Source organism: Silurus aristotelis (assembly GCF_946808225.1).
Source record: "Silurus aristotelis genome assembly, chromosome: 3".
Lineage (NCBI taxonomy): Eukaryota > Metazoa > Chordata > Actinopteri > Siluriformes > Siluridae > Silurus > Silurus aristotelis.
This window is the reverse complement of record NC_139576.1, coordinates 32,933,030-32,946,859: the sequence shown is the minus strand read 5'-3', so window position 1 is coordinate 32,946,859 and position 13,830 is coordinate 32,933,030. Positions and strand designations below refer to the sequence as shown.

At 37.1% G+C, this 13,830-nt stretch overlaps 2 long non-coding RNA genes across 3 annotated transcripts in view; one reads left to right on the top strand and one right to left on the bottom strand.

Annotated features, from left to right (window-relative positions):
• The window catches only part of LOC310724079, a 423,372-nt gene that overhangs the window by 288,220 nt on the left and 121,322 nt on the right, over positions 1-13,830 (top strand). The window lies entirely within an intron of this gene.
• Positions 9,792-10,251, bottom strand: LOC310723205. The gene is made up of 3 exons (XR_014532613.1): positions 10,214-10,251; positions 10,030-10,119; positions 9,792-9,917 (listed from the first exon to the last, which is right to left on the bottom strand). It is a non-coding gene; the product is annotated as an uncharacterized lncRNA (long non-coding RNA).

The window sequence follows — 13,830 nt, the reverse complement described above, 5'->3', positions numbered from 1 at the left end:
ACAGCTCTTTAACACTGCAGAACTATTTAAAGTCATCCGTGTAGATAATTAAACCGCGAATGAAATACAGCTGTCAGGATGGCTGAGCGGTCTAAAGCGCTGCGTTCAGGTTGCAGTCTCCTCTGAAGGCATGGGTTTGAATCTCATATCTGACAGGTGTGTACCTTCTTGGTCAGTTTTTCTGAACTGACCCCATGCAGGGGAGACTTGTTGAATTGATACTGTAAGAACATTAGAGAAAACTATTCAACATGCTGACTGTGTTCGATTCTACAGTTTGTTTGGATAATGCTCAAGTCTTCTGCTGCTCGTTTGATACTGAAATATTTTGGCAAAATTTCACTGAATATCGAAGACTCATCCAAATGCTTGAGCACATGTTTTGTTATCATGATGGTGAAGCATCGTCTCTTATTTAAACAGAAGAATGCAATGTCTTATCTGCTAGTATCCTCAGATTCCTTATTTTTTTATTTCCATAGTGGCATTTTATATTAATAATTCAATTAGGAGATGGATCATTGATGAACCTTGACACTCTCTTATTTACAGCGTTTGTGAAAGAAAAAGTGTCACCTAAAAGTAAATCAGTGTATTACATAATGTGAACAAGTGAAAAGGACAGATTTCACAACAATGCTGTACAGAGTACACTGATCTGCATAATCCAGTCCTTTATTGTTGGCTGAAAATAAGCTTGGTATGTGTGTTTTGGACATATCTGGTTAATCGGAGAAATAAATACAAATCATTACTTTTTGACTAAAAAAGGCTAAACTTGACAAACTAAAAGAAAAACTGTGTGCAGTGCAGGATAACCTTTGTATTCTATTTGACAAGAGCTCGTGAGACTGTTTAACATAGAGCTAAAACGAGCACCTTTTGACTAGCATTTAAAGCGACCCTCGATCTCGACGGATCTAGAGTTTGGACCCGCTGATTAAATTCTGCAGTATTTATGGAAGGAGATTTGACCAAATTTATAAAGTGGCAGCGGTGGGATTCGAACCCACGCCTCCAAAGAGACTGGAGCCTAAATCCAGCGCCTTAGACCCCTCGGCCACGCTACCAGTAGTTAAGCTCTGAGATAGTTCGGGGGTTCAAGCCCCTGTATCGCCAAGCTGCCATTCTTGGGCCCTTGAGCAAGGCTCTTAACCCTCTATGCTCCAGGGGACCCTTACGAGAAAATAAATCAAGGACCGTGACCTCGGAGCGACGCAGGGCCGCCTTCCCGTGGGTTTACCACCTGCAGGAGGAACTGTAAGGGACTGGTGCTGAGTGGATTGGGCAGCATTCGAAGGCGGGGGCCTTGACAGCCCGATCCCTGGACACGGAGAAGTGTCTGGGGAATCTGCTTAGACTGCTGCCCCGCGACCCGAATTACGGATAAGCGGGAGAAGATGAAATGAAATCAGAAAAAGTGGTACAAAAACACACAACAGGCTGTGCAGTGTTGGCAGTCCATTGCATTTCCCCTCTGATTGTCAACAATTATCCACATATAATAACAGGATTCTGGAGCAAGTTTTTTTGCCACAGCTGCGACAATCTATTCCAATTCTATTTTAATTTGCATCTGTAAAAATAGCCACAATAGTGCTGCAACTTTGTATAAGTTTCCCCTTCATATTTCTCCTTATGCTGTCTTCTTTTAAATCTTTAAACGTGCGCAACCAATATTTATTTGCAACAGGTCTCTCTAAAAAGGCAATACAACATTTTCACAGAACATGTTTTAAAAGCAAACAATTTTTCCCGAAGACTCACATTCACATCTTTTTTTTTCTTGGCCTTCTTCCATGTTTTTAATTATTTTTAGCCATTCTTGAGGTATAGAGTTCTTGATTACATCATATTTATTCTATTTCTTGTCTGCTAAAATCCTCCTTTGCCTCCTCCATTATGTCCACAATGTATTGTGTTGGTAAAAACCCCTCTTTGAATTCATATAAAACATCTCTTACTTTCATAATACCCACATCCCACCATTTCTTAAAGAATATCTCTTTCCCTGATATAAATGCTATTGTTTAAGAATAAAGGCTGATTTAAAATGTTTTCTCTTCCTTGTGGATTAAAATGTACATGAGTTAAAAATTATTCCCAGGCCCTCAAGAGTTCTTTATAAAAGTCTGGCAACCCCTCAGTCATCCAATTCTTTGTTTTCATCCACAGTATGTTGTCACCAAGACACTTGTTGCTACACTTAATTTAGAAAAAACCCATTGTTGCTTTCCATGCCGCATTGCTTTCTTCATCCATGTATTTTTTATCATTTTCACCCTCAGACTGTTTGTTCTTTGTTCCACATCCATTAATCACAGTCCTCCCTTCTCTATTGCTCCTATTAAAGTGTTGTATGCAATTCTTGCGGGCTTCCCTTCCCATAAAAAATCTGAAAAACATTTTTTCAGCCTTTTTTTCTGCCCACAACGGCATATATGATGTGTATAAAATGTACCACAGTTTAGAAATCATTTAGACTTTGAGAACTAAAACTTTCCCTTTTAGTGTTAATTTTCTCATTTTCCAAAATATCAACCTCCTTTCAATCCCTCCTAATATTTCCTCCCACACTGTTTCCTCTGCTTTCTTTTCATCCCTCCCCATTAAAACTCCGAAAATCTTTATTTCTTTTGCTTCCATAAAAGTAAAATGCTTCGTTAGAACCGTCGCCCTTCCCAATCTCATGTACACCGTTTATTTCGGCTCCTGATTCCCTACAGAACTTTTGTATGATTTGCATTGCTTTTTTCACCCCTCCAGATCTTTGACCAATAGCGTTGTGTCGTCTGCATTTTGAAATATTTTAATCTCTTCACCACTCGGCCACGCTACCAGTAGTTAAGCTCTGAGATAGGACTGCCAGCTTGTGGAGGAGATGCTGTTGCAGCCGGCCATAATGTCAGCAGCATGCATGAAACACGCTTAACAAAAGACTTTTGTTTGAGAACAAAGTGATACAAAGTGGAGTGGTCGCTTCAGCGGTTAAGGCGCTGGGTTACCGATCGGATTTCGGGGGTTCAAGCCCCGGTATCGCCAAGCTGCCATTCTTGGGCCCTTGAGCAAGGCTCTTAACCCTCTATGCTCCAGGGGACCCTTGCGGGAAAATAAATCAAGGCCCGTGATGCGGGGCCGCCTTCACGTGGGTTTACCACCTGCAGGAGGAACCGTAAGGGACTGGTGCTGGGTGGATCTTTGACCAATAGCGTTGTGTCGTCTGCATTTTGAAATATTTTAATCTCTTCTCCATCGATGCCTAAAACTTTTATTCCTTGCTTTTGTTTTATAGTTAGTCCTAAAGGTCTAAAGTCTAAACTGATAATAAAACCATCTTTATTCTGCTCACGCATGTATCTTATTGTATCTTTTATACTAATTGTTGTGTCTGCTATATCGCTACCCTTTACACCGTACCCTTGGTTAGTTTTAATTATGCTCAGCATTACTTCCTTCAGTCTGTTGGCTAAGATTTTGGATAGAATCCTAAAATCAGTATTCAGCATAGTGATTGGTCTGTAGTTCTTAAGATTTGTTTTCTCCCCTTTTTTCTTGTATATTAATTTTATTAAGCCCATTCCCATTCCACTCTCCTTTTTAAAAAATATCCACATATACTTCTTTCAAAATACAAGTTAAAAGGTCTTGAATAACTATATATATCTTGAATAACTCAGGATACTAGCGGAACGGATGTTGCATTTTTTTCCCTTTTGCACTTTATTTAATTTAATTTTCTCATTTTCCAAAATATCAACCTCCTTTCAATCCCTCCTAATATTTCCTCCCACATTGTTTCCTCTGCTTTCTTTTCATCCCTCCCCATTAAAACTCCTAAAATCTTTATTTCTTTTGCTTCTATAAAAGTAAAATGCTCGGTTAAAACCGCCGCCCTTCCGAATCTCATGTACACTGTTTTATCCTCGTTTATTTTGGCTCCTGATCCCCTACAGAACTTTTGTATGATTTGCATTGCTTTTTTCAGATCTTTGACCAATAGCGCTGTGTCACTCGCATACTGAAATATTTTATTCTTTTCTCCCTCGATGCCTAATCCTTTTATTCCTTGCTCTTGTTTTATAGTTAGTCCTAAAGGTTCCACAATTAGAGAAGATAAAAGTGCTGACAGCGGCATCCTTGTCTTATTGATCTGATTATTTTAAAACACTGTTAAAAACCCATTGCATTAATTTTTGTTACTGCACCATTGTATAATATCCTAATCCATTTAATAAAATGTTTTCCAAACCCAAACCTCTTTAAAACGTCAAATAAGAAACTATGTTCCACCCTGTCAAATGCTTTCTCAAAGTCTAAACTGATAATAAAACCATCTTTATTCTGCTCACGCATGTATCTTATTGTATCTTTTATACTAATTGTTGTGTCTGCTATATCTCTACACTTTACACCGTACACTTGGTTAGTTTTAATTATGCTCAGCATTACTTCCTTCAGTCTGTTGGCTAAGATTTTGGATAGAATCCTAAAATCAGTATTCAGCATAGTGATTGGTCTGTAGTTCTTAAGATCTGTTTTCTCCCCTTTTTTCTTGTATATCAATTTTATTAAGCCCATTCCCATTCTTTGATTCAACTCTCCTTTCTTAAAAATATCCACATATACTTCTTTCAAAATACAAGTTTAAAGGTCTTGAATAACTATATATATCTTGAATAACTCAGGATACTAGCGGAACGGATGTTGCATTTTTTTCCCTTTTGCACTTTATTTATACACAGATTTAGCCACACAGTTACACAATTTTGTGCCATTCCTGGAACCAGATCCTGTTCAAATGAGAGATCATGCTCAGCTATCATGATAACAAAACAAGTGTTCAAGCCAGTGATGTCAAATGGACTATTTTTTGTCTAAAGACATGCTCAAGCATTTGGATAAGTCTTTATTATACAGTGAAATTTTGCCAAAATTTCAGAAGACTTCGAACAGAGTCAACATGTTAAATATTTTTCTCTCATGTTTTTTCAGTATCAATAACAACTCAAGTCTCCTCCACATGGGCTCAGTTCAGAAAAATTGACCAAGAAGGTAGACCCCTATCTGAAGTGCGATTCAAACCCACACCTCCAGAGGAGACTGCAGCCTGAACGCAGCGCCTTAAAAAGCTCAGCCATCCTGACAGCCAGGCTTTGACTTTTCTTGCATTGGTGACCATGTCTAGGTCATATGGTGAACATGCAACAGTAGCAGATGTATTTCGTTCGTGGTTTAATTATCTACAGTGTTGACTTAAAAAAGTGCTGCTGATCCACTCAGCCATGGTTACGGAAGGTTTTCCCGACTCTGCACATCCATCAAAAACATTTGTTTTACTGATACGCCAAGTCTCAAATCAGCACTGAAATCAGCCATGACGCGCACATTCAGCATTTTACTGTCTGGGGGCGGCAAACACGGCAGCACGTTTTGTGACATTTTTTTCTCATAACACCGAAACGAACATAAATGACTGTCTTTTTTGATCGAACAGAGCAACACATCATTCAAATATGTAAAGGCTCTACTTTTTTTGTACACAATAATAATAATAACAACAAAATGCTGTGCATTTGTAAAGTAAAGAAAACAGATAGAGGGCGCTTTCTGCCATCTCTGTCATCTCTCTTCACATTTAGAACAGCGCGATTAAATATTTGAATCGACTGACAGCCCTAATATTAATATGATGTGAGGTCCAGTTACCAGTGTGACACTGAAACACGTAAAAAAGAAGCCTTTACTACTAATTAAGTACATGTCAAAGCCCAAACTTCTTCACTGTAACTTGAGTAAAAAAGTATAGTCAGAACTCCACCTTATACCAGAGTCTTTTAAAACATGAATATCTGTACTTCTACTTAAGTGAAGGATGTGTGTACTTTTGCCGCCTCTGCAAGCAGGCAGATGGAGAGATTAAATAGATAGATATTAATCAATAGGAAAGATGAGCAGGTATATAGGCATTCAGACAGAAAAACAAAAGACTTACATAAATAAGAAACACAAATAGAAGGAGAGATAAGACAAACAAGTAGACAGAAATTAGTAAAAATAGTTTTATCAGCCACTAAGGGGATAAGAAACACATGCTTGTATGTCAGGATGGCCGAGCGGTCTAAGGCGCCAGACTCAAGGTTCTATACCTTCCAGGAAACTGAGTGTTCTGGTCTCCACATGGAGGTGTGGGTTCAAATCCCACTTCTGACAGTGACTTTATTTTCATTAGAAATCGAAACAATAATGAAATAATTATTCTCCTTTGTATTTCAAACACAGACATAAAGAATAAACAAGTACATGGTTACCTATTAGTGGGAACGACAGGCAGAAAAACATGGCAGCATCAGTCGAGGATCTGTTAAAAGGTGTAACTGAGTTCGGGAGGCAAAAAGGTATCACTAAAGGATCAAATAAACTTTCTAAATCACTGTGTTAATAACACTATAAACTAAACTCATTTTAACAGCACTCATTTTATTAAAGTGCAATTAATGCAGCATGCATTTCTCTATTTTTTATTACAAATATAAAAAAATAAATATTATTTAAAAAAGGCAAAATTAAAACCCATCTTAATACTAACAGATATGAAAAATTTTTTAAATCTCCAGTGACAAATCATTTGCAAAGCTGTTCACATCATGTGCAAAATGAAGGCAAAGAAAAAAGGAATTAGATTTGCTCAGCAAGTATCTTCTCTGTAATGAGGTAAGGAGTTGATTCTCTTATCATCTTTTTTTAATTATCAAACTTATTATTAAACTACTTTTCATTTCCAAGTGTCAGTGTAATCTAGTGGAACAAATTCCTTATAAATTCATGTTGAACTAATCCGTCAGTTATCACTATATTATTGTAAACATCATTTTATTGAACTGGGTATTGAAGTAAAGAGCTGCAGCTTGCAGTGGTTTATGCCACTCATGATCTGGCAGCCAGCAACCCCAAAGTCACTGTAAAGATTTTGGAATCATGGTGGCAAGACATCACAAAGCTCATTCCTCCAGCCGTCACCAAGCCTCAGACTCTCTTTATAAATAATTTAATAGATTACTTTTATAATGATTTACATCTAAAACTTTTATCTAAACATCTAAAAAAGGCACTGTGGCTTAGTTGGTTAAAGTGCCTGTCTAGTAAACAGGAGATCCTGGGTTCGAATCCCAGCAGTTCCCGATGCCGTTGTCCTTTGCTGCTTGAGTGCCTGCCAGCTTTTTCTTTATGGCTTGAGATTTAACATTGCAAGTGGATAAGATGGTTTCTTCGGGGCACTGAATGGTGAATTGCAGGCTTTGCTCTGACCCTTTTAAATGCTTGATAGTATTTGTTATCAATGGAAAAAACTGTGCTTTTAAGGACAGTGTTCATGACTCCACCATAAGATAGAGACTGGGCAAAAATGGTCTGCATGGCAGAGTTACAAGACGAAAACCGCTGCTGGGCAAAAAAAACATAAAGTCTCGTCTCAGTTTTTGCCAGAAAACATCTTGATGATCCCCAAGGCTTTTGGGAAAATACTCTTTGGGCTGGCAAGACAAAAGTCGAACTTTTTGGAAGGTGTGTGTCCATTAAGTCTGGCGTAAAGGTAACATCGCATTTCAGAAAAAGGACATCATACCAACAGTAAAATATGGTAGTGGTAGTGTGATGGTCTGGGGCTGTTTTGCTGCTTTAGGACCTGGAAGACGTGCTGTGATAAAGGAAACCATGAATTCTGCTGTCTCCCTGAAGGACAAAGTCTGGCCATCTGTTCATTACCTCAAGCTAAAGAGAACTTGGGTTCTGCAGCAGGACAATGATCCAAAATACACCATCAAGTCCACCTCTGAATGACTGAAGAAAAACAAAATGAAGACTTTGGAGTGGCCTAGTCAAAGTCCTGAAATGAATCCTATTGAGATGCTACCTTAAAAAGGCAGTTCATGCTCGAAAACCTATCAATGTGGCTGAATTACAACAATTCTGCATAGATGAGTGGACCAAAATTCCTCCACAGTGCTGTAACAGACTCATTGCAAGTTATCGCAAACGCTTGATTGCAAATGTTGCTGCTAAGGGTGGCCCAAACAGTTATTAGGTTTAGGGGGCAAACACTTTTTCACACAGGACCATGTAAATTTCGATTTAGTTTTCCCTCAATACTAAAAACCATTTATTTAAAATCTACATGCTATGTTCACTTTTATGTTACCTTTTTAGTAATATTTAAATTTAAAAAAAAGAAATCAGGAAGGGGACAAACACTTTATCACACCACTGTATATATATATACACATATTAGTAAAACCAAACTCTTTTCGTGAATGATTTAAAGTAATAATACTGTATAGTAAACACATAGTATACTACTATAGTAAACAGTATGTTAATGCAAATGCTGCCTGTATGAGGAAAACACGCCGAATGAGGACAAATATGCAGGAACCTGACCTGAGCTCCTATTGTTTCATGCAGTGAAAAGGAAAGTTGAGTAGTTTAGTGCGAGTCATTTGCATGTTGTTAGCGTGATGCTCGGAGTTCACAATGCAAGTTATTGCTTGTAATGTAAGTTAAATAAAATAATCAAATTTGCTCCTCCTGTAAAGTATTTATAAATCATGTTACTCACAATACAAGCTTCCACTGTACGTAAATTATCAGGACACCAATCAGAACTTTTGCTGTTTCCTCACGGATGGTTTTAACTGGCGGATTTTGGTTCTTGATTTGAGACTTAGTGCATCAATAAAAAAATGTTTAGTGATGAAAAAAAAATTTTCGCTGGATATTTTTACATTTGTTCATGTCTGTTAGTATTAAGATGGGCCTCACACTGGTTCTCTAAACACATTCCTATGTTGTCTGTTCAGTGTCTATAGGATCTTTATGATGTGAGTATGTAAGGTACACAGAAAGTCTTTGTCTGGGTTCACACATCCCTGGTTACTATGTTTTCTTACCCAATCAGGAACAGTTTAAGCTCGGCTTTTTTCAGTGTGTATATTTACTTGTCTGTTATCTGCAATAAACTAAAGAAGAACATTTGCGCCATTCTGTGTGCTGTGTGATTCTTCCCTGATCAGAAAAGACATTGTAGATCGTATGGAAAACCTCTCCAAGATTGAACTTTTTACAGGATAAAAATCTAACAATATCTGAGGAAAAGAAAGGATGTCGTGAATAAATGTTTGTTGTGTTAAAGTTTTTAATTTTCCCCTTCTTTGTTTTATATTTATTTATTAATATTTTTAATAAAAATGGAAAAACGTGTGCTGCATTAATTATGCATTAATACAATTTGTGCTGTTAAAATGAATTTGGGTTAAAGTGTTATTAAAGTATAAACGACATTATATAAAGGTCAACCCAAAGTTGTTAAGCTTTTTCATGAGCCATTTATACTTTTGCATCTTCTTTGTAGAATCTGTACAAAAACACATAATTTGACTTAATTTAAAAACAGCAGGAAAACTGTAATGCGAGGAAAATGCACAAGAATCTGCATGCGCTCTGTTATACTGCATCTATCATATGCTGTATAATAATGATGGTTTCTACAGCTGTGGCATCATATTGATGTTATCAAGAGGATGATTGGACTAAAGGCAGATGATTATGTGTGAAATGCACGACCCGCCACTGTAAAGAGACAATCAATAACACTGTGCAGATCTATTATGTATTTTATTTATTTTTGTACAAAAATATTATAAAAAACCTAATCTATTAAACATTATTTATTGTGATAATTTTTTTTGTCTTTATGTGAGAACAGAGGAAGCTGATCTGCTGAAGGCACTTGGTGACGGCTGGAGGAACGGGCTTTGTGAGGTCTTTTTTCCACGACTCCAAAGCGTTCAGAGCGACTTTGGGGCTGCTGGGTGCCAGATCATGAGTGGCATAAACCACTGCGAGCTGCACCTCCCACGGCAAATCTGCACACAAAATCCATCATAAAATTAGGACTTGCTGAAGCACTTTCCTGTTGATAGAGAACTAAAAATCAGAATAAAGATAAAGATTGATAAAGGACTTGTTATTTGATACCATTTTGCCCCCTGAACTCATTTACACGTTTCACCAGATCCTCGACTGATGCTGCCACGTTCTCCTTAAGGCCATTTTGGCCAAGTCGCCCTGTTTGAGATGGACAAAGAACATGAGTAAAAAACAGAAGAATCCAGAAATAATAAGAGATAATGCTCTAAAACAGAATTTACAGGAAACTTACCAAGTAGCCTGAATATTGCTGCTACAGAGACGTTTCTGAACTTTGTTTCCTCTGTTTGTATTTGTTTCAGCCAAGTATTCAAAATGAGCCACACACTTTTTCTGTTAAATAAAAAATTGGACATATTAAGTTTTCTTGTGGCGGTAATAGAATACCATCAATTGTAAGTTTATGCAACAAGAATGGAAATTTTGCAGTTTTTAGGACACACACTGTCTCATATGAGTCTCACATTTGCCGGTTTACAATCTATTAAATGTTTAAAAAAACTAAAAAGATGAGAATTAAACACGTTGAAGCAGTTTCACAATCAGTACCGTATAACATGGGAGTCGGTCCAAATCCAGCCCAGTTGTGCACAGAGAAGGTCCAGGCTGAATACGTAGTCCCAGGCAGCAGGACAGAGATCATCACCATACCAACTGCTCTTCTGGAAAGTCAGACTTTTGTCTTCCAGAAGAGCCTTCAGTGTGCTGGTGATGGCTCTGTAGCTGTCTCCAGGAGGCTCCTGGCAGAAAATACATCTTTTCTTTAAAAACCAGATCAATGAAACAATGTTTACAATAATATGATCATAACTGAGAGGTCACAACCAATCACAAGTGCAGATGATTGAAATACTGAGGTAGAGCTCTAACTGTGCATTCTGCTCTTTTTATAACCTTCATTTATTACTCTTATGTAAGGAGGAGTCCTAGAAAAGATTTTAGATACACATGCAAAGTAGCACACGTTCCTAAAGGGTTAATGTATCAGACAGTAGCAGGAGTAAATAATGCTCTAGAATAGTACATGAGTATGTAATTTGAGGCACAGATTTAGTTTGTTTATTCAGTAGTGAGCACAGTGTCACATGGTTCTATATCACTTCCTTTATTAGTATATTATGAAACACAGATTTATTTGCATGTTAATTGCACTGATCTGATCATTTTGATCATAAACAGCGTCATTAACGCTGGAGTTAAGTGCAGTTTCTTTGCTGCTGGTTATCAGCACTAATACACTACACTCATAAAAAAAGACTAAAATAGTGATGTAGAATAGTGATAGATACTTATTGATTTAATTCTACATGAATTTATAATAAATTTGCTCCATAGATCACATGGACATTGGAAATTAAAAGTAGATTAAGAATGAAGTAAAACACATAAAAATTCCAGTTGAAAAACGATGTTTAATGACTGTTCTGGTGACTGTTGTGATGAGAATCAGCTACTTACTGTATCCCAGTGCAGATATTTGCTGAGCAAGTAATACACCTTTCCATATGCCTTCATTTTGCACACGATGTGAACGGCTCTGCATAAAGGGCTGTTACAGGAGAAGACACTTGGCCATGCTGTCACCATGACCATTATCAGTTTCGGGGCTTGAGAAAAGTCTGCAAAGGAAATAAAATGATATCACATATTTAAAATACACTGTATAGGAAGAAAAACAGAACCAAAAACAGAACACAACTGGCTTCTTTATATACCTTTTATTTATTTATTTATTTATTTATTTATTTATTTATTTATTTATTTATTTATTTATTTATTTATAAAATTTATTTTTTTTTTTTTTTTTAGTAAATATATAATGAAATGTCAATATAATCTCACCTTCTTTAAGAAATCTGTAGGCGAGGGCATGTGCTTTATGAGAGTCTCCTCTCTTTTGACACAAGCCCACATAAACCCTACAGAGAGACTGCAGGAGTTCATGTCCCATAGACTCTTTCTCCACCTTGATCTTCTCCAAAACCGCTTTCAGAAACGTCTCTGCTGACGACTAAATGAGACAGAAGAAAAGTTTCAACCAAAAAAAGTTCAACCAATCATGTTTTTAAAACAAATATTAGGGGGTTAAGACTGGACTGTAGATTAGGTTTAGGAAAACTACTCGACTTTGCATAAACCAAAACCTGGAGTAAACATTTTTACATGACAAATTATATCTACTGTTCAATTTCAGAACATCAGGACCAGTGAATTATTGATTGACTATTAAAACTGAGAAAACTCAAATCCAGAGAAATAGAATTGCATGTACACTAAATAAAATGCATGCGTTTGAATTGAATGCACACTAAATAAAACAGAAGATAATCACTGACCTCGTTCACACAAAACTTGGAAATGACAGATTTTTCTTCATCTGTGAGAGAAGGAAGTTCACATTTCCCTTTAAGTAGTGCATCAATCCAGTTTAGAGATAAAACATCATCACAGGAATCCTGCAGTGTTTTTAATGCACTAGTGATGAGGGATTGTGTTGTGTGTTTGTGAGGTGCAGCATCAAGTCGAGGCTTTTTAGCAGCACTGGGTGGTGGCATGTCTGATGCAGCTCTCTTTGTTCTAATATGAACAAAATGTGATCAAATCACATGACACAGACAATTCTACAGTATAGATAATACATTGGGAATGTGATGTTACAGGAAAATAATCAGTATAAATAAAGTAAAAACAGTATTCGAACTGATCGAGTCGATTGCGCAACCTGATGTTTGCGAGTCACGACAGAACAGATCCAGTGCGACTCCCGAAGTTACAAACAAACAGTTTACACAATAACACTTCAATAAACTACACCATTTTCACATGATGAGGATAACAGCATTCACTCACAACCAATTTCATTATCGATTATTATGTGATTATTGTTGCAGCTCTAATAATAAATAATAAACTCAGTGTTTCAAAGAGAATAAAAACCCATAAAGTTTGGAAACTCACTGTTCCAGCAGTCGTACAGTCGCTCTATTGAACATTTTTCTACTATTGAACATCAGGTAGCTGGTAAGTGTGTAAGTAGTAGTAAAATAAATTTGTTTGTTTTACTAAAGTCCTGTATTAGATCTGTTTAATATGAATTGTGTGTTGACATGACGTCCCTCCTGAAGGTTGTCGGTTACGAGACGGAGACAAAAGGGTCTGAACTCTTCCAATTAAAATCTCAAGAGGCGGCAAATTTGGCGAAAGAGAATCTTGACGGCAACCTTTTTAACGACCTTAAAGTGTAATCTATTAATATAAAGGGTGGGTTTGGTCATATGAGGGGATTTCAGTCAGCATCAGGGGGTAATTTTGCTGGTGTCGGCATAAAGACTAACAGCAGTGTGTAAGAGCAGTGTCTCTGTTCTGTTACAGCTCCATCAACACTTTAATCTCATAAGGAGCGCAAGACTGAGAGGAACAACCAGAGTCCACCCACATCCAGCTTAAGATCCAGCTGTGGAGGAGAAACCAGCTGCAGCTCAAGTTCCAGCTGTGGAGGAGAAACCAGGACAAGAATAAAATTCAGTTAAAGCTCCTTCAGCATCTGTGAGTGAAGTCCAGATCTACAAGGACACTACATAACACACACACACACACACACACACACACACACACACACACACACACACACACACTATAACTATATTTAGTAGTTATATATGGGGCTGCAGCTATCGATTATTTTAGTAGTCTGTGAAAACTAAACTCATTTAAAGCATTTAATTGGCATATTACATAAAAATGCAAATACAAATATATAAATAAATAAACTCTGACTTTATTTACTTATAAACATCCAACGTTTTTGGTGCCTCCACCGGTAACCATGTTGTGGGTCTGAAGTTTGAA